The sequence below is a fragment of the Epinephelus fuscoguttatus genome, linkage group LG11, assembly GCF_011397635.1.
Source record: "Epinephelus fuscoguttatus linkage group LG11, E.fuscoguttatus.final_Chr_v1".
Taxonomy (NCBI): domain Eukaryota; kingdom Metazoa; phylum Chordata; class Actinopteri; order Perciformes; family Serranidae; genus Epinephelus; species Epinephelus fuscoguttatus.
In genome coordinates this window covers 40,261,056-40,280,489 of record NC_064762.1, presented here as the reverse complement: position 1 = coordinate 40,280,489, position 19,434 = coordinate 40,261,056, and the positions used below count along the sequence as shown (strand labels likewise).

Sequence of the window (19,434 nt, the reverse complement as noted above, 5' to 3'; positions counted from 1 at the left end):
GGTGCTCAGTTGCTCGGCAAGACCAATGGACTCCCTGTATTCATTTTTGTTATAACAGGCCTGATGAAAGACAGCAGGTTGTCAAACTGCCCCCGAATCATCCTAAAATATGCCTGTAAACGGTCATCATGGAAGTGAAGCTCCTGGACCAACTGGTGGCACTCCCCATGATCCACCCTCTTTTTTAGGGTCTCATGTACCCACATTTCCCTGTGGCAAACAAACTTTGCTGACAGCCTTTCACCCTCAACCAGAGCTACAGCAAGTATGCTCCGCCTGAACATGTAGGAACTAGATACTAATTACTGTGAAATGAAATAAAACAAAAATAAACGGTAGATTGATTGCACTGGAAGGTTAGGGTAAGGAGGTGATGGGGTGGTTGCCTGGTGACAATCAGAAGGTGCAGTAGGTGTTTTTTTTTTTTAAATTAGTGGTATTCAGTTCTAACAAAGAAGGCAGTGCGGTGCGCCTCGTGTTTTGTGACCTGCAAAACGCTCTCTGTGTGATCAGGGCGTCAGTGAGTTCATAAACCCTGAGATGAGAGAAACTCTGGGTTTTCTGTTTCAGAAAGAGGTACCCTAAACTCTGGGTCAGTTACCGTGTTAACTGACTCTGTGAATCTAACCTGTTTACTGGCAGGTTTTCTTGCCAACCCAAACCCTGTTCTCTCTGCCTCCTCCCTCTGACAGAGCCTGACATACTGTTTCATGTCCTCATTGAGTCAGTCTGTGTCAAAGTGTGTATCGAAGCGCATTAAGTAGTGGAGGTTTATTGGGTGTCAGAATCAAAATCCTGGTTGGACATTAATTTGTTACTCAGGACGATCTGCAGTTACCACTTTTATATGTTGTCACTCATTTCTTTGAACAGCAGTTTTCGCCCTCATATTAAAATATCACACAGCATCAAGCCAGCCCTAATCTCTATACACAGATATCCTCATATGCATGCTTTGACTTCCTTTTTTTATATGGAACAGTGTGACTCTTTACACAAGACAGCTGTCAGTTTGTTAGAGCAGCTCCACTAAAATGTTTGTTGCACATAATGTGTAATCTCAGTTTTAATCATAGAAATAATATGATTTGAAATAAAAAAAATATCTGGTTTAAATTGTAGAAATCAGTAGGTCTCTGCAGGAGTAATTATCTCTATCACTCATGATGTGATTGGTTGCATTAATGGAACATAATTCCTATAAAATTGGAGATTATTTATGATAAGCAGGATCGTGGTGCAGCTACAGAATTAAAGTGTTGTTTTTTTTTTGATAGGCTGCATATAGTCTGAATGTGTTTTAACAGTATTTCAGTGGCTGTGTTTAAATGTACAACATCTGTTTATATTGTTGAAATAAAGCCATTGAACACCGTTGGACCAAAGATTCAAATAGAAGTCTGAAATTTAAAAGTGACTGTATTTTGACCCCTCACACCTTTTTTAAGTGCAAATCACCAAACGCCATCTGCATCTAGCTTACAATCATGTCTTTATGTCTTTGATATAAACATATATTTTAAATCTTCAATTGTAGGCTGTTTTTCATCTTCACTTGCTGACCCCTGTGACTTGTCCCCACCAGGTTAAAGCTGTACAGATAGATTTAAAACGTAATGTAGGCTATAATTATGCTAATGTCTTTCTTATGACTGGAAATGTGTTTTAATTGGTGCTAATCTGCTGTTGGCATTAGGTATACTACTATTAGCCGTCAGCCCGCTAGCTAGCAAGTGAAAAAAACAAAAGCTAATGAAAAAATTAAGTTAAAAAACTAAAAAGTATTTTAGAAAATCTGGAAAACCTTTTTGTCTTAACTGTTTCATGGATTAAATTTTTTTATGGAACTTTGAAAGATTATCCTGGCAAAACCTTATTTCATTTTTTTAACCTGCTCCAAGGTCATAAACACTGGAAAGATAACAATTTAGAGCAGACTTAGAAAATAGATTACATGAACTGGTTTTTCCCTCACTTGCTTCTCAGGGCTTCCATACACATTGCAACTTTTTCAGTGTTTTTCAGTGATTTGTTAATGTTTTTTCTCTTATCAGAGTTCCTTGGAGGCTGGCAGGTGAGCTGTCAGGAACGAGCAAACACAAACCGAGTTCATCCAAAGAATTAACAGTAAGTTAATTCACACACACAATTACACATCAATGACACTTAATTCCTTTTTTTTCCAAAATGTGTGAGAGCATTAGAATATCACACATCAGCAAAATACTGTATGCATTTGTCAGTTTAAACACAAGTAAATTACAGCCACCCATCTGTACTTACATTGAAGCTGGGCTATTTGTGATCCTCCTCTAGTTGCATGTATTAGTTGCATGTATTTAAAAAGCCACTAGGGGGCAGTCCTGTGCTTTTTATTCCCACCATCAGCCCCACTAGTCCACACTGAGCAGACACTTCTGTGGGACATCGTGGTGTGATTGCATGTTTGGTATGGAATAACTGTGTAGACTTATAATTACCTTCAACAACACAAGATAGGTGCACTCTATCTGTATTAAGACTAAAACAGCTCTGTTGTTGCCTTAGAAAATGCACAGAAGCCCATCGTCTGTTGAATGAAATTAGCAGTAACAGATGATATTTTGTGGCCAAAGCCTCCTTCGAAAGTAATTTTAGTCTTTTAGCCATTATGGAAGTGTTAGAACTTGTTTTTAGAGCAATTTACAACTGCGATGAATAATTGGTTAGTTGTCAACTATTAAATTAACTATTAATTAATCTATTAACAGGTTTAAGTGATTTTGTTTAGGAAAAAAAATTAAAATTCTCAGATTTTAGTTTCTTAAATGTGAAAATTTTACTCTTTCTTTACTCCTCTATGACAGTAAACTGGATTTGTTTGGGTTGTGGACAAAAGAAGAAATTTTAGAGAGTCGTCTTGAGCTGTGGGAAACATAGTCCAAACAACCAATTGATCAATTTGAAAATAATCGTTAGTCGCAGCCCTAGAGCAGTTATCAGTACAATTTCTGCATTTTAAAGAGAAACTGCAAGTCTGGCCTACTGATTTTGACAGATAAATGTGTCCCACTCCAAAATCTACTTCTTGAGATTGCTGTAGTGAAAACTATTTTCACTTTCCTCCCTCCCTGTCAACCCTCACCATCTCTGTCTGCTTGTTATAACCCCCCGCCCCAACATACACACACTCAAAACCCTGCACACCCCTTTCCGAAATGTCTCTGAATCCCTCCATCCTGGCCTCCCAGACCTCATGAACAACTGGCCTGGACAGCTGGCTTTAACAGCTGCTCGCCGTCTCATTTTTTGGCCTATCTCCATCTGGGCAACGTTTTCCATTGCACTGTCTTTTTGCAAGCCAGCCTTTCTGTTTCTAAATCGGTCTTTATGCTGTCTTTGTGCCATTCAGCAAAAACTAAGTTGAAAACAAAATCCAGAGTTTTATATAGTATTGATGCAGGAAGCATTTATGATGTCTCTATTTACCATTTACTGGTAGCCTTGATTTGTCTGCTAGAATACATCCCCTTTGGAAAAAGCTGTCCTTTTTTGTGTTGGATTTTGCCATTAACAATTAACACAAAATGTTATTTTCCGTATACACATCTGTTATCAGTGTTTCTTTGTTTTCCTTTGATCTATTTTCCACCATTACCCTCTGCTGACGACACCAGTGTTCATCTCAGAATGAATCCCATGTGTCCTCTGCACTCTAATAGCCTGGTCTGAATCGTCTTTTGTCCATCTGTTGATAATGTGCCATAATGTTTCCCCATTGTAACCATTGGCATTTAGTTGAGGGAAATGTTCCCTGAGCAATGGCGGTAAAGGAAAGTGAAGTGTTGCACGGAAAGTCTTTTTTTTTTGTTTGTTTGTTAGAGTCACAAAGAGAGGTAAAAAATGTTAGACCTGTCTGAAAAGCTAAACCTGTTTGCACCTGCATTTGTACTATCAAACACTGATCAGCCTCACAGATGAAAATGAAAAAGGCGCAACCCCATAGTAATAAGTCTTATCTTACTATAAATGATAAGCAGTGTTTCCCACATAATTAGAGTGAATGTGTGGCAGTAGCCACATGTTCACATTTTTTTCTACTATGCCTGTTTGTCCCTATGTGTCAGTCTGTGTCCCTTCTCTAAATTTGGAGGTTTTGTAGGCCCATGAATGCAGCACAGGTGGAGGTCTCCATGAGTTATTTTTTTTCCTCATCAGCAGTTTGAGACTTGGCGGATAATTGATCTGTCAAGCCATTCAGAGCTGATCAGATCAGAGAGGAGCAGCTGCGAGGAAACAAAGACTTTTAAACTCAGCAGAATGAACTGACAGTGTAGTGCTATAAATAACCAAATGTATATGTGTTCCAGTAGTGCTCCTTAAGGAACGGTCCAGCTTCAAAAACAGAAAATCTATTTGTGGTGGCAGATGTTTTAATCGTGGCGTGCTGCCACAAATAAATGACTGTGTTGGAAACCCTGTTAATGAGACAGACAGAGAGAGACATGAGTCACTTTCTCTCTCTGTCTCCCTCTCTCTTAACGTATCATTTTGTCATATGGATCACTTTACATCTATTATTAGGGTCCGGGCAGCTAAGCTGCCAGGACACTATTGTATTCCTAGGAATTCTTTCTTTCTTTCTTCTGAGGAAGTCATACTTCCCAAGGGCGAAAACTCACCAAACTTTACAGAAATGTCCGGCCCCATGCCAGATTTACTTAATTCCAAGGACATATTATTATTATTATTATTATTATTAATAATATTAATATTCCTCCTGGGGGGGGCACAATAAGCGTTTAAATTTAAAAATCTTTAAAAAATACCTACAAAATCAACAGTACATGCTACAGTTTTGAAACTTTCACCAAACTGTAGCCCCAATACTGCTGAAACTTTAGTCCACTTAAACTCATTACAAATTATTAAGTCCATCACTCAGTTTTTTTCAAAAACTGTAAAACTTATAAAACCTATCTCCTCCCACAATTTTTGCTCAATTGTCACCAAACTTGCTAGAGAGCATCTTCAGACTGTTCTCCACAAAACTTGTTTCTCGGATTTTTGATTTATCAAAAATTAAGCCTACAGTGCATCAAAATGTTTGACTGTAAACAGTACTGTAAACATATACTATCAAATTCTTGCTACATACATTTTCAATCTTCCTGAAAAAAATTGAGAATATTTTGGAGTCATGGTTGATGAAGTTTGGCAAATATCAGAATTTTATCTCAAAAACTGAATTTTTGAGAACATTTTGAATTCTGCTCTCATAGGAACAACTGGAGTCAATGTAAGAGTGGCATTTTTAAACATCAGATTTTCTCTTACGAAGCAAAACACTTAATTAGTTAGTTAGTTACTTAGTTAAAAACAAATCACCAACATTTCCATGCTGTCAAGATGCAATTTATGTATTATCAGATTTTTGTTCAGGTAACAGAATTTCTGACATTTTGACCATTTTTGAAATCTGTCTTGACAAGAGCTGCCCGGACAGTGACTCCCTGAGTCGACAAATGAAGCTACACAGCAGGTCTCACCTCCAGCCAATTAGCTCAGTGAGTTAGGAGCTGGTTCTTGGTGTCAGGGGTTGTGGGTTCGAGACCCAGCAAGGGTGATGATGATGATGACAAATCAAAATGTCAGATGTCCTCAACATGAAACACAAGACAATTGTCCTGATGGTGGCATCACAGCAAGCCTCTAAATTAAATAAAAACAAATAGCTTGGACTGGACCATGGGCAAAAGCTAACCAAATTTTGCACAAAGGTCCAGTCTCATGCCAGATTACCTCAGCTGTAAACCCAAGCCAATAGTCCTGATGGTGGCGCTACAGCAAGCATCTAAACTTGAAAACATTGAAAATTCATAACAAATCAACCTGCTAGAACTTCACACTTTAATCAAACTGTAGCCCCAATATTGAAGAAACTTTTGTACATTTAAACCTATTAAAAAATATGAAGTACATCACTCAGTTTTTTTTCAAATACTGTAAAACTTCTTAAACCTATTTCCTCTCTCCTCCTTTGATTTATCAAAAATTGAGCCTCAAAAACTGATTTTTTTCACAGCATTTTAAATTTTTCTTTCATGTGAACAATTGGAGTCAATGCAATAATGACATAGCTAAACATCAGTTATTCACTTATGGAGCAAATCAGTCACTTTTAAAAACAAATTACCAACATCTCCATACTGCAATATGTGTATTTTCAGATTTTTGTCTTGATAACTGAATTTTTTTACAGTGGTTTCAAATCTGCCTGCACAACAGTGAATGGCTTACTCAATTTGTGAAGCCACTGTTGTATTGCCACTTGCCAATTAGCTCAGAGTGATAGATGACAGTCTTTGGTTCCAGAAGTTGTGGGTTCAAGCCTGAAGTGGTCCAAAATGAACATTGTTGTCAACTGTCTTGTCTTCCTATTCTCCTGTTTGTTGCTCAGAATTGCCTAAATTTGCCAAAAATAGCCCGGACCCGACCCATCGCTGTGCAGCAGCTATAATGTTCATTTGTGCTCTACACACGACATCTATTGCATGTATGTCCATCCCGAAAGAGGGATCCCTCCTCAATTGCTCTTTCTGAGGTTTCTCCCATTTTTCCCGTTTTTTTTTTTTTTGGGAGTTTTTCCTTATCTGCTGTGAGGGTCCTAAGCACAGAAGGATATTGTATGCTGTAAAGCCCTGTGAGGCAAATTGTGATTTGTAATATTGGGCTTTATGAATAAAATTGAATTGAATACAGTTGAAAAGAAAGACATTTAGTTCCATTTCAATCTAAATTAATAATAGAAGCACAAATGATGGGCAGAGGTTAAACAAACTGAATAAACTCCAATGACCTGTTGACCTGTTGACCTGATGGACCTTTTGTCCTGCTGCTGGTGTGCAGTTGTTGGCACTGTAATTTATACCGCCTTGCAGTGAGCTGTATCCTGTGCTTTCTCTCCTTGGGGTGGCACAGGGGTTAATCGGGCCAGGAGCTTGTTGCCACCGGAGGCCTGACTGCACACTTGCTATCTATAATTCAAACTGTTGCACTGCATTCTTTGATGTTGAGCTGAAGGATGGAGACACTGGTGGATCTCGCGAACCCTGTGGCACCAGCATGCCTAATCTCTGTCTGTCTTTGTAGAGACTTCAGGCTGCTACACAGTATGGATTTGTGACCTCTGGTGCTGACAGGCTGGCTGGCTTGATGCACTATAGATCTCTGAGAGAAGGAGATGTTCTCCCAGCTCTGAGGAGACAGAGCCTGTCACTATCTGGCCTGTCAGGGACATGGATTAAGATTAGTCTGAGATAAATATTTTGCTCTCAGTGGGGATGAAATCCAACCTGAGACTCAAATTTCAAAGTTTTTGTCTTTTCATGGGAGAGCAGTCCAACTATTCTGTGAGAAGATCTGTCAAAAATAGGCTATCAGCCTCTTTGGTGTTGGGCCTGTGTTATTTTATGCCCTCAAATCCATTGTTTTCAATGTTAACACACAGACAGTGTGCTCAAAAGTGCCATCATAGCGCGTGTGTGTTTTTGTGTTTACAAAGCCTTTTTTTTAGGGGTGCGACGGCTGTGCCCTGATATAAAGGGCTGGTACACATGCCGCACAATTAACCGCTTGGAAAACACGAGGTCGAGTGCTGGCTGCTTCTCGTGTGCCTACTCACAGCTAGTGCTTCTCAAAGTCAAGGATACTTCCTTGGTAGGACAGGTTCTTTCAAGTAGGGTCCTACAGAGGCTAGGCAAGACTCCTTACCTGTATTCAGTAAACACACATTGAAACAGGTGCCCAGGTGTGCATCACTGAAGAGGTTCCACCTTCAATTCCAGCAAATCATCTTAATCATCATCTTAATCATCTCAAAGAATTTGAATTTGTACTTCATGCCCGTTGAGGATACACACATGTATTCTTGAAAATTCTCTGAAGGAAGGACTCGGTCCTCGGTAGAATTAAAAGGATCCTTGACACTGGAACAGTCCTTGGGCAGGACTTGATGATGCAGCCTCCTTGGAATTCAGCCATTTAAGGATCCTTCCTTGACTTCAAGAAGAAGTGGTGTTGAGGCAGGATGTGTCTTAAATAAGCTAAGTGAGTTTTTAAAGATTATTTTTTTGGGCTTTATGGCTTTTAATATACAGGACAGTGTGAAGTGGGGAGACAGAGAGAGTGGGGGGACGACATGCAGCAAAGGGTTGCAAGCCGGAGTCGAACTCGCGACCGCTGCAGCAAGGCATCACCTCTGGCACTGGCACTATCCACTAAGCTATCGACGCCCCAAAGCCAATCTTCTTTCAGGCATTATTTTTGAAGTGTGCATTAAGCCTAAAATATCAACAGATGTTAAGCTTTAGGTAATCTTGCAATAAAAATCAAATGATCAACTTCTTCATTTTATCAGGACCTGATAGAAAAGGTAACAAATCTACAGGCTATGTAAGTCTGTTCCCTGTCACATGACATGCGGTGTGAGTTACTGCATTTTAAAAAGTTAAACTATGTTCATCCCAGGGTGCAGTTGTCACATACAAAAACTATGTCTACATTGAAAACAATGGATTTGATGGCATAAAAAGCACAGCATGTGAATGGCCCAAATGAGGTACAACTTTTGGAACGCAACAGCAAACAGTGCATGTCAGGTGATAAGGAAATCTGTTGTAAATATGGAGAAGGTGATATTTTAGTGCAGGGCTACCCGGAGTTTTATAAGCTTATTTTGGTATACATTTAAAAACAACACCTGGAAGAATCTCAGCTACACTCTCAGAATTTCTGGTAAGTAGGCTATGATACTTTGCTGGGTATGGTCACTTAGCAACGTCAGGTGCAACCTGCCTCCGAACCCTTTAAAGTTGGCACAAGAGTAGTACTTAGCACACGACTTTTCCAAGTGAAATGAAATAAAATATGTGTCGTGTGTATGGTGAATGTACACCCGTTCACTCTCACATTTATATACTGGTGGCCGAGGCTGCACAAGATGCCTACTCAGTTTTTGAAAAATCACATGCACTCCCACACTGATTTGAGGTTCAGTATCTTGCCTGAGGATACTTCATGACGAAACGGGGGAGCTGGGGATTAAACTGCTAATCTGCAGATTGGTGGACAACCCGCTGTACCTTCTGAGCCACAGCTGCCCCCTGTTTGAGCCTTAAGTCCATATTTGAACCCTACAATAACCACATGGTCACTTGGGGGCGGTGGAAACAAGTTGTAAACACAACATTAACACAGCATTTGAGTTGATATGTTGCATGTTAGCAAACCAGTGGTTGTGTTTCTGGGCAGGTGATGAGTGTACCTCCAATATTCACTCTCTTTAGCACTGTTTTTTGTCTCTACCAACTCCTGAGGGGAAATATCTGTCTCTTTAGCTGCAAAATGCTCCGCTGTGTTCACCAGCTATTCTGTCTGTTTTTTATTTGGTTTTTTTTTTGTTTTTTTACTGCTGTTTGGTTTACAGAGCACCTGCTTTGTTCAAAAAACAGTTTCACAATAAAGGTCCGTTCAGTGGTAATTCTGGAGCATTCGATTGTATTCGGAGTCCTTTTAGTCTCAGCCTTGACCTAGAACCAAGTAACATGCTACTTTTTTGCTGAATTCACCTTCAGCCTAAAGTTTTATACAGTGGTCTTTGGGATATATTTGACTGTAGTTTTAGATACTCACTTAACCTTGAAATTCGGTTCACTTTACATAAAAATACTACCTGTAAATAATTGAAGTTATGATATTGTAATTGCTACTGAAATTAAATTTAATTTACTGAGAAATTGGATATTATAACACAAAATGTTATATTACTGCAATTCAAATTTGGTGCAGCCTGTCCTGTTTTGAATTATATCTTTCAGTTCTGAAATGCAGAACAAACAAGCGGAGTTCAGATGGAGATGCCAAAACCGTAAATCAAAAAAGAAGTGGAAAAGAGCAGTGTTGAAAGGTTGACCTTAAATAGCTGCACTTTGTGTGCCCTTGCATGTCACATTTCTTCAAACCCAGGGGGTGGAGAGGACAAATAAACCAATTACTAAGGCAAAAAATATGGTGTGTAAGTGAGTTTCACATCGTCTATAATCTGAAAAACTAAAGCTAAGTGTCTGAATCACCGGATGAATGTTGTTTTGACTCCTGACTGCTGATACTAGATTTGTCTACTAACTTCCTTCATGACACACACACACACACACACACACACACACACACACAAGCATACAGTGTAGTTTAGTGGAAATTTAGAGGAAATCCAGCCCCTAGCATAAGAATTATCTCTGGGGATGCAACAATTGTGAAATTCTGATACTGATACCAGTTTTTTAAAATAACAATTTGGCTGATGGCCAATACCAATCCCAATGTTATACTGCTTTAAAGTCATTCAGCCCTTCATTACACTGCGTTTGAATGAGCACAAATTCAGTCACAAATGTATTAAAGTTTAATTTAACCTTTCACATGTAAAACATCTTTTTTTTTGTTACTTTGATCATTAGGAGCACAGAGCAATCTGCTGCCGTGGACAACTGTATGACAATAACACCCCAAGGTTTTATATATTCCTCTATATATTTCCTCTAAGGACGTTACCACACAAAAATTATGGCGTGGAACAGCAGAACCACTTAAGCAACTCGGTGAGTATTGCCATTAGCATCAAGCTAGCAAAGAATGTTATTTCTTTATAATGGAGAAGGACATAAAGTAAGAAAATAAAAAAATAGTGGTGGGGCTTTTACTTACCACAACTGCAGAGGCTACAGCTTCATTTGAAAAAGGCTACATTGTAAACGGGCCATTATTTATCATTCCCTCTGTATTTAATATTTTTACTTTTGATCCACTCCGGTTTGCCTTGATAAAGTTAATGCATTGCGCCGTCATTTCAAACTCAACACTTCCTGTCTCTGTGTCAAATTAAAAGCCCCTCATAACTTTGGTTGAAAGAATCCCCTTCATTTTCTAAATAGGCTTTTATTGTGAAACATTTGCAGGAACTTGTTATGGAGGATTCGGTGACTTTCATGTTTGCGTACAGTACTTGAAATGTAGCTCCTGCCATCTGGTGGTGCTTTTTTACATTACTACAACATTTCAGCTGGCACATGAACAGACACAGTGACTGAAATAATAGTAATAATAATAAAAATAGGACAAGAATAACCTGATCACATCACACATGTCGTGAAAGATGGGGGATAATTGGTGTGGACCACTGTGTAGTGTGTCATGTCTGTTGGCCAAGTCATGGCACGATTTTATGATTGCACAATTGTGTAATCTGACATATTGACTGTCAGAACGGACAGGATTGTCACGTAGTGCGAATCAGGCATAAAGGAACGCGGGGGGCATGGAGCCTATCCCAGCTGACATTGGGCGAGAGGAGGGGTACACCCTGGACAGGCTGCCAGACTATCACAGGGCTAATATATAGAGACAGGCAACCATTCACACTCACATTCACATGGACGGGCAATTTAAGGTCACCAAGTAACCTAACTTGTATGTCTTTGGATTGTGGGAGGAAGTCGGAGTACCTGGAGAAAACCCCCCGCTGACACAAGGAGAACATGCAAGCTCCACATGCAAACTCGAACCCCCCCACCATGGGTTCGAACCAGGAACCCTTTTGCGAACCCTCTTGTGAAGCTAGAAGTTAGCTTCATACAAGAAGTTTCTCCCTAAAAAAAGTCATATCTCTCATATCTATATGTATATCATATCTCAGGAACAGAAGGGGAGACATTTGGTCTGATACTGAATCGGTGACACTAATCTTGGGCTCCCACCTTGAAACTGCGCTCACTGTATAGATCTTCTGTACTGCTCAGGGGAAGATGTGTATGACGCATCTATGTTTTCAGAGACGTGAACTTAAACAGTAACTGCAACTTCACTGGTTTGCTGAAACATACTACTGTGGCAGTAGTAACTGAGGTGGCAGTTCTAGTTTTAAATCAGTTATGATGCCACCCAGGTATGAAGAAGTGTACAGGCAAATAGTAAATGCTCAAGCCAGATCCCTCTAATACCTCCTTGATTACGGCCCATCTTTGATTGTAGCTAGACTTAAGTCTGGGGTGCGTCTCTGGCATGTTGCTGATCCCGCCAAGCAAACTTGAGCCTCAGCAGACAGAGGCATGGATCCTATCATGGCATGCCATCCATCACATCAACTCCTATCTCAGTGTCTTTATGGAGCTCTTAATTGAAAGCAGGCTGCCTGATAGGCCCTTTGCCTTTGGTTCCCGGGCTTTAGATTAAAGACATTGATAGTGCCTGGTGCTCCTCAAAAAGCATATGTGAAATATTACAGGCTCTGGCCACTACACTCTGCTTTCAGCTCTTTGACCTAGAGAGGGCCCCGTGTAGGAAGAGGGGCTTGAGAAACAAGCCCTGTCTCTGTGTTTTGCATCACACAGGTCTAGAGCCTTACCATATCACTGCCTGCACCACAGCTGTCACTGTTTGTATATTTGATATAGTGACGGATGCCGAAAAGGAACAGGTGTTGCATATTAGTGCCATTCTTTTATTCAACTCCCCCCACCACCACCACCACCCTTGGAAAAAAGTGGACTGTGGTCAATAGAGTTGTCAGAGTGTATCATTGTAATATATGGCAATCTGACTTTTAAACTAAGCTTTGTTACAAAGCATTACCTTCCCAGTTTCCTGAGGAAGAGGCACAGAAAGGGAAAATGAATTAATGTGGTTCAGGTGGACTGACCCCCAAAAACAAATCAGAAACCTGGGAATGTCTTTGAACATTGACCTTTTTGTCCTGTCATCTCTTCTCAGTAAGTTATATTGGCCTGTATTGAGTTTGTAGGAATATCAACCCCAGATGGAAACTTCCATATTTGATTTTGACATTTATGTCCAATTTTTATGCCTCTGTGCCAACGATAGCCGTGGTCAGAGGCATTATGTTTTTGGGTTTGCTGTCCATCCATCCCATTCTCCTGAATGCAATATCTCAAGAACACCTTGAGGAAGTTCCTTCAAATTTGGCACCAGTGTCCACTTGGATTGAATGATGACCTGTTAAATTTTTTTTTATTTAGATTATATTTTGGGCTTTATTGGATAGGACAGTGGGAGCGTGAAGGGGGAGAAAGCGAGGGATGACATGCAATGAAGGGCTGCAGGTTGGAATTGAACCTGTGGCTGCTGAGCCATGGACGCAGTCATTGTACATGGGGCACCTTCTCTACCAGGTGAGCTACTTGGCACCCCAACTGTTTAGATTTTTGTGATCAGTGTGACCTCGTCTGTCTCATTCTTGTAAATGCAATATCTCGAGAACACCTTTGGAGAATATTTTTTTCAAATTTAGCACAAACGTTCACTTGGACTCAACAATAAACTGATTAGAATTTGGTAGTCAAAACTCAAGATCACCATGACCTTTCTCGTTAATAGACAACAACACCAAGACGGAATTTCCTCAAATCTGGCACTAACGTCCACTTGGACTCAAGGATGAATTAATTAGAATATACTGGTCAGAGGTCAAGGTTACTGTGACCTCAGAAAACATGGTTTTGACTGTAACTCAAGAATTCATACTCTAATTATGGCTAAATTTCACACAAATATCCATTGGGATATAATAATGTAGTGATGACATTTAATATCCACAGAGTCAAAGGTCAACTTCACTGTGACATCATAAAGTTCTGCATATAACTCTTTTCTGGCCATTACTCAACGTCATATCACAGGAACAGAAGGGGAGACGTTTGGTCAGGCACTGAAAGTGACACGGATCTTGGGTACCCAACTTGAAACTGTGCTTATTGTGTAGATTTTCTTTGCTGCTGTGGTGAAGATGTGTGTGAAGCATCCATGTTTTTCACAGTCACAGTGAACTGTAAGTGCAACTTGATGGGTTTGTGGAGGCATACATTCACAAAGCAGTAATATTGTTTTTTGTCAGAAATGATATTATTCCACTTAGAGTTATTTTCTTCTTTTCTACATTGCAAGGCTCAGCCTATTTGTTGTTTCAGCAGTAAAATTCAAGTAATTTGATCTGCACATGAATTACTGCCCAAACCGCAGGCTTACATTGTGGATTACCTGACTATTTGAGTGGACTTGTGCTTTCCTAACCTACTGCCAGTAGCTTAACCAAATATACATTTTGTCATGGGCTATCATTCAGCCTGTATTTTCTGGTTGATATTTTCTGCCTTGATTTTCTGGGTGGACACATTTTTAATCCCTTGCCATGCCTCAGCCTGCAGAACACCATTTGGCTTCCCTCACCTCATCAGTCTTGGTTTGTGTGTGTGAGACAGAGAGTGAGAGTGTAAGCGAGTGAGCTGCTTCACTGAATCTTTCCTCGTTTGTATAGCTCTTCAGACAAATCCCCACAGACAGGGCCCTGGTTCCCCCCCCACAGAGAACAGCCTCATTAGGATTTGTTGCACAAACTGGAGAATTTTGACCGGCTGAGGGAGCAAGGAGGCCTTCCCTCCTAGGGACACATGTTCGTTGCTGTGGCCTGACCCTGAAGCTCTGGGCCTTGTCGAATCATATTTGGCTCATGTGGCTTCCAGTCAGGGGCTCAGTTACCCCTGAATCAACCTTATTCTTCCTCACTGAGGCCTGTATGCAAAACGGACCTCAAGGTTTTAATAAATGGACAGCTTGTTGAGGCAACACAGAGGGCTGAAGTTGCCATCACGAGGTATGGAGTTCTGTGAATGTTGCACCCTGTACTGTTACTCTATGGGTGCTAATTTAGTGATCAAGGCTCAGAGAGCAACTCCACTCAAGCGCACAGTGCATAGTGTGGCACACTGGGTTTTTACATGGCTGTTGTCACACTGTGCACCTGGGATGCAAATTAAAACTTTGAAGGATTAGTAAATAACCTTTTGGCATAGATTATCAGTAGGAATGCCAGGTGGATATAGTAATCATGACCAGCCACACTGACTCCTGTGATCCTGTTTTAAAACATAGTTGGTGTTATTTTTGTGGACATATGGACTTAATCTAAGTGTTTCTGGCTGTAATGATGCATGACCTTATTTGTAATCACAATGATTCATACAACAGCAACATTTGCAGTTATTTAGTACAGCAAATAAAAATCAAATGAAATAGTAGTTTCTTGTTTAACTGATGGTCTATTATTTTTTTAAAACTTGCTAGTGATATGGCTCCGATAGTGCTGGTCAGCCCAACACTTTTGTCCACACTGAAATAGTTTTTATCCACATTAAGGTTTCTATTTATCCATTCAAACATCCCAACATCTACTGGATGGACATGCACAAAACTTTGTACAGACATTGGCTTCCAGACGATGAATCCAGATGACAACATGATGACTTCCCCCCGGAAATGCAACAGGCTTTAAAGCCAATTTTTGTAGTAGTCAAACAGTGGAATTAGAGTAGTCACATTATGCCATGTGGCTCAAAAATATTTTTTTTAAATGCACATGGCAAAAGAGACGTATGTAAACCAGCAGCCTGTCCTCATACAACAGTTCATATGATATTTAACAAATAAGCGACCAACAAATAAGCCCTTGTAGGAGCAATACCTTTAGAAAATGTTTGCACTCGTCATAAATTTAGGGGCACCACCCTCTGATGGAGGGAAGAAACTAATCAAATTAATTATTAATTCGTCAGTACACTTATCAATCATGAATCAATCTCAATACCTGGGTGATGAATTCTCTATACAGTGATGTTAGTTCCTGATCAAAAGAAATATCCACAGACAACAACTTTTATATTTATGTGTATATATATATATATATATATATATATATACTTTATTAATCCCCGAGGGGAAATTAAATTTTTCACTCTATTGTCAATTACACACAGGTCCGAACATACACATGCACAAACTGGACCTATACATGCACTAAGTGGAGAGATGTCAGAGTGGGCTGCCCATGACAGGCGCTCCAAGTGGTTGGGTGGTTGGCAGTGCCCAGGAGGTGAACTGGCACCTCTCCAGCTATCAGTCCACGCTCCATATTTTGGTCTGGATGGGGACTTGAACAGACGACCCGCCGGTTCCCAACCCAAGTCCCTATGAACTGAGCCTAAATGTTTAACAACTGAGTAAATGAATAGTATATGAGGATGATATGAAATGTACACAAAATCAACCATATGTATAAATGGATTAAGGCAAGAGGTAACACTTTTGTCAGCTATTCAGTTTGGCGATAGTGGGAGAGTATGTGACTATAGATAAATTGGGGACGCAGGGATGCACAAAACCATTTACCTAATGAAACCTAAATTAAGATCAGAATAACTAAGTCTCCTATTCGACATCAACTTTTATCACAGCACAGCAGCTACATCAGGTGAGAGGAGTTTTACCTACTTTTAGCAGCGTTGACTGAGGCGGACGTTTCTCAGAGGACCCCGGACTGTCACTTTACGGCTCCTGGGCTTCCCAGCAGAATGAAGCCGGCTGGAACACAGTGGCGGAGAGGCGGTTGAGCCTGAGCCTGACTTCCTTCACGTGGTCCTCAAACGTCGGTTATCTTAGGCTGCAGAAAGTTTCTTGGTTTGGCAAAGGAACCACTGCTTTGAGGACACTTTGGCAGGTGGCTGACAGCCACTGGACCCAATGAATCTTTGATGGAGTTGCAGGTCGAGTAGTAGCTTATCTATTAAGCTGTGGCTACTTGCTTACAATAAGGTTGAAAACAATCTCGTCGGCTGTTTGATGTTATTATCACAGTTAATATTAACACGTATAAAAAATTGTTGCAGTCGTCTGCCTTTGTCGCTTCAGGTATAATGTTACTGAAGGCACAGACAAAAAGAAAGAAAACTATTGCTGAGCAAAACTAACAAGTTTAGAATAATTTTGATCGTAAGAAAAGAAAGGGTTGCGCAGGAACCGAGTATAAGAGCGTAATGGGTTTGTTGTGCCGTACAAGGATTTATAACAAAGGCCTACACTTTATCCATAAACTTTTGGGCCTACATGTAACAATCAAAGCCTGAGACCACATGTTGGCGCCCAAAAGAACAAAGGAATCAGTCAACCCCCTTTCTCTGTGTGAATCAGCTGATTCAACCCCAACACAGCACCCCAGCTGACCAGCAGAGGTCCCCTGAAATACACAGCTCCCATTGGGTGAAATCCGCCACGGCCAACCCCGCACCGGTGACGTCACGCCGGGGTATATCATCACAGAGCGTACCTGAGGGAAACGCTTCTGGCTGTGATCCTCATAGCTAATAGAAGTACCCACAACTGTTCCTAAAGCTTAGCAACTCGTCCCACGTGGCGAACGCTTTAGAAAGAGTTACTGTGCACAGTTAGACGCATTTTAGGCCTACGGATTTCCCTCGCTGGTCGAGCTGATCTCCTCTCCTCTCCCTCACTCTGTGCGCCAAGGAACACAGAGCAGCCCGGTACGAGACCACGGATTGACCCTCTCACCCGGATGCCCGCGGATGCGAAGTTTGGTAGATAACAAGGACTGCCTGCTTCAAGAAGAAGGACAAGGGCCCCTTCTTTCCCGAGTGATTCCCGCCACGAGCCGGAATTAACTCGCCTCGCCAGAGACTTGCCCCTCGCCGAGGACCCGTTAGCCGCTGTGAGCCGCTAACCACTTCACCTCTGCCGTAACAAAGGGCCTTACGAGGAGCGACCGACACATCACTCCACCTTCTGCAACAGTAAGAGGCTTTAGCTCTGGGCAGATAGTAGTTAGTGTGTGTTTTTTAAGTTTGTAAGGGCTTGTTGATACGGACCGCCGCGTCCGATTTTGGCTGCTTTGATATTGTAAAAAAATATTGCCTGTGTTGCTGCTGTCTGTTATTCTCCTACCCGTTTGTGTCTGCTTGTAATACGTAGTGATCCGACCTCGTCGGACCGCTATTGTGTCGCCGCACGCGGGATTGATCAGTACTTCGGCTGTGTTGGTTCAATGTCCAGATTCACGCCGCTCACCAGCTGAGCCGAGCGCGTCTCTGAGTAACACAGACGGGTTACTGCATCTCAATACCGCCTGCGTGACCACACCTCTGAGTGCTTCCCTTTCTCTCTTCCTCTCCACTAACCTACACTTGGAGCCGAGCAATTCGAACTTCCCTCTCTACCGGCTCCCCTCCTTTTTCTGAGTGCGTGCTTTCTTGGCAAGCCGCCATTGCGTGACGTAGCTCGCAGCGTCACAGCCGCCATCTTGCTACGCTCACACGCATCTCTCTCACACACCCACTCGCTCCGACATACACACACACACACACACACACACACACATTCTCGCTCACTCACCCACTTTCTCACACACCCTCACACACACACACACACACACACACACACACACCCTTCTTGATGCTTGCTGGTTGGTTTGGTAATGTTTTATAGTTGATAGGGTTTATAGAGCAATGTTGATGTTGGTTGTAAATTAATGTCATCAGTGTGAATAAACCCTGTTATACTGCAAAGAGAGGTTGCTTTGGTTTTTCATTGTATACTGTGATGAAGCTGGTTGACAAAGTCAGTGCCTGAGCTCCACTCCTTCCTGTTCATCTTATAGTTGCTGATATCTCCCTAGAATTAGCTTCCTAAGTGAACACTCTTGAGACTGAATTTACGTCTGATCATTGGTCCGGTTTTCCCGGTGGTGCCCCGCTGTAAGCTAATTTGATTATTATGCTTATGTAATAATTAATTAATTATTAATTAATTAATCAAATATTTTAATAATCCATAATTAATATTAATAATTATGAATTATTGCCAATGATCATATTTAGCTCCTCCTCTTCCCAACAGGTTAAAGCATAAAGAGTATAACTAGAAGGAGGGACGGCAAAAGAAAGAAGAGGAATAAGTAAAAGTAAAAGGAAAGTAAAGGAAAAAGAAAGAAAGAAAAGTGCCAAGATGTGCCGAGGCAACTAGTTTTATCCGACCAGGTTGAGTGGGTGTGTGTGAGACAAGGTGGATCTCTTAGTTTAGATATTACTTATTTCTGAGGAAACTTAATGTACTCTATTTTGCGAGATTATATACTTTAACATGTTACGCGTGATAGACACATACTCTTCCCATTATGGTCAAAATCACCTCTTAACATCAAATTAGATTTAATACGATTATTATACCGCATATATCAGCGGAACAAAATTTTAAAATATTCCGTGCACACACACACTACAAACTAGTCTGCAGTTGCATCACATACAAAATGAGAAGGCCCATATCTTAACTCCAAATATAATATAGGATTCCTTACAGGAGCCTTTCTTAACTATCGTCACAAGATTGAAGTATGATTCCATGTTAAATGAGGGATTAAACACATGAAATTATAACTCACTCATACTATGACCTACAAAAATCATTCAACTAACAAACAAGGATTATGCACCATTACAATGTTATAACATGGATAAAATGTATAGTTTACTTTCAAGAGAC

At 40.8% G+C, this 19,434-nt stretch overlaps 1 protein-coding gene across 3 annotated transcripts in view; it reads left to right on the top strand.

Moving 5' to 3' along the window:
* The window catches only part of disp1 (dispatched homolog 1 (Drosophila)), a 166,995-nt gene that overhangs the window by 4,504 nt on the left and 143,057 nt on the right, over positions 1 to 19,434 (top strand). For 2 of the 3 annotated variants that reach the window (XM_049590637.1, XM_049590638.1), the window contains exon 2: positions 2,055 to 2,127. The gene's annotated coding sequence lies outside the window, so the exon portion shown is untranslated. Of the gene's footprint in view, positions 1 to 2,054; positions 2,128 to 10,619; positions 10,638 to 19,434 lie in introns of those variants that run through there. The other variant, XM_049590639.1, reaches the window with a different exon arrangement.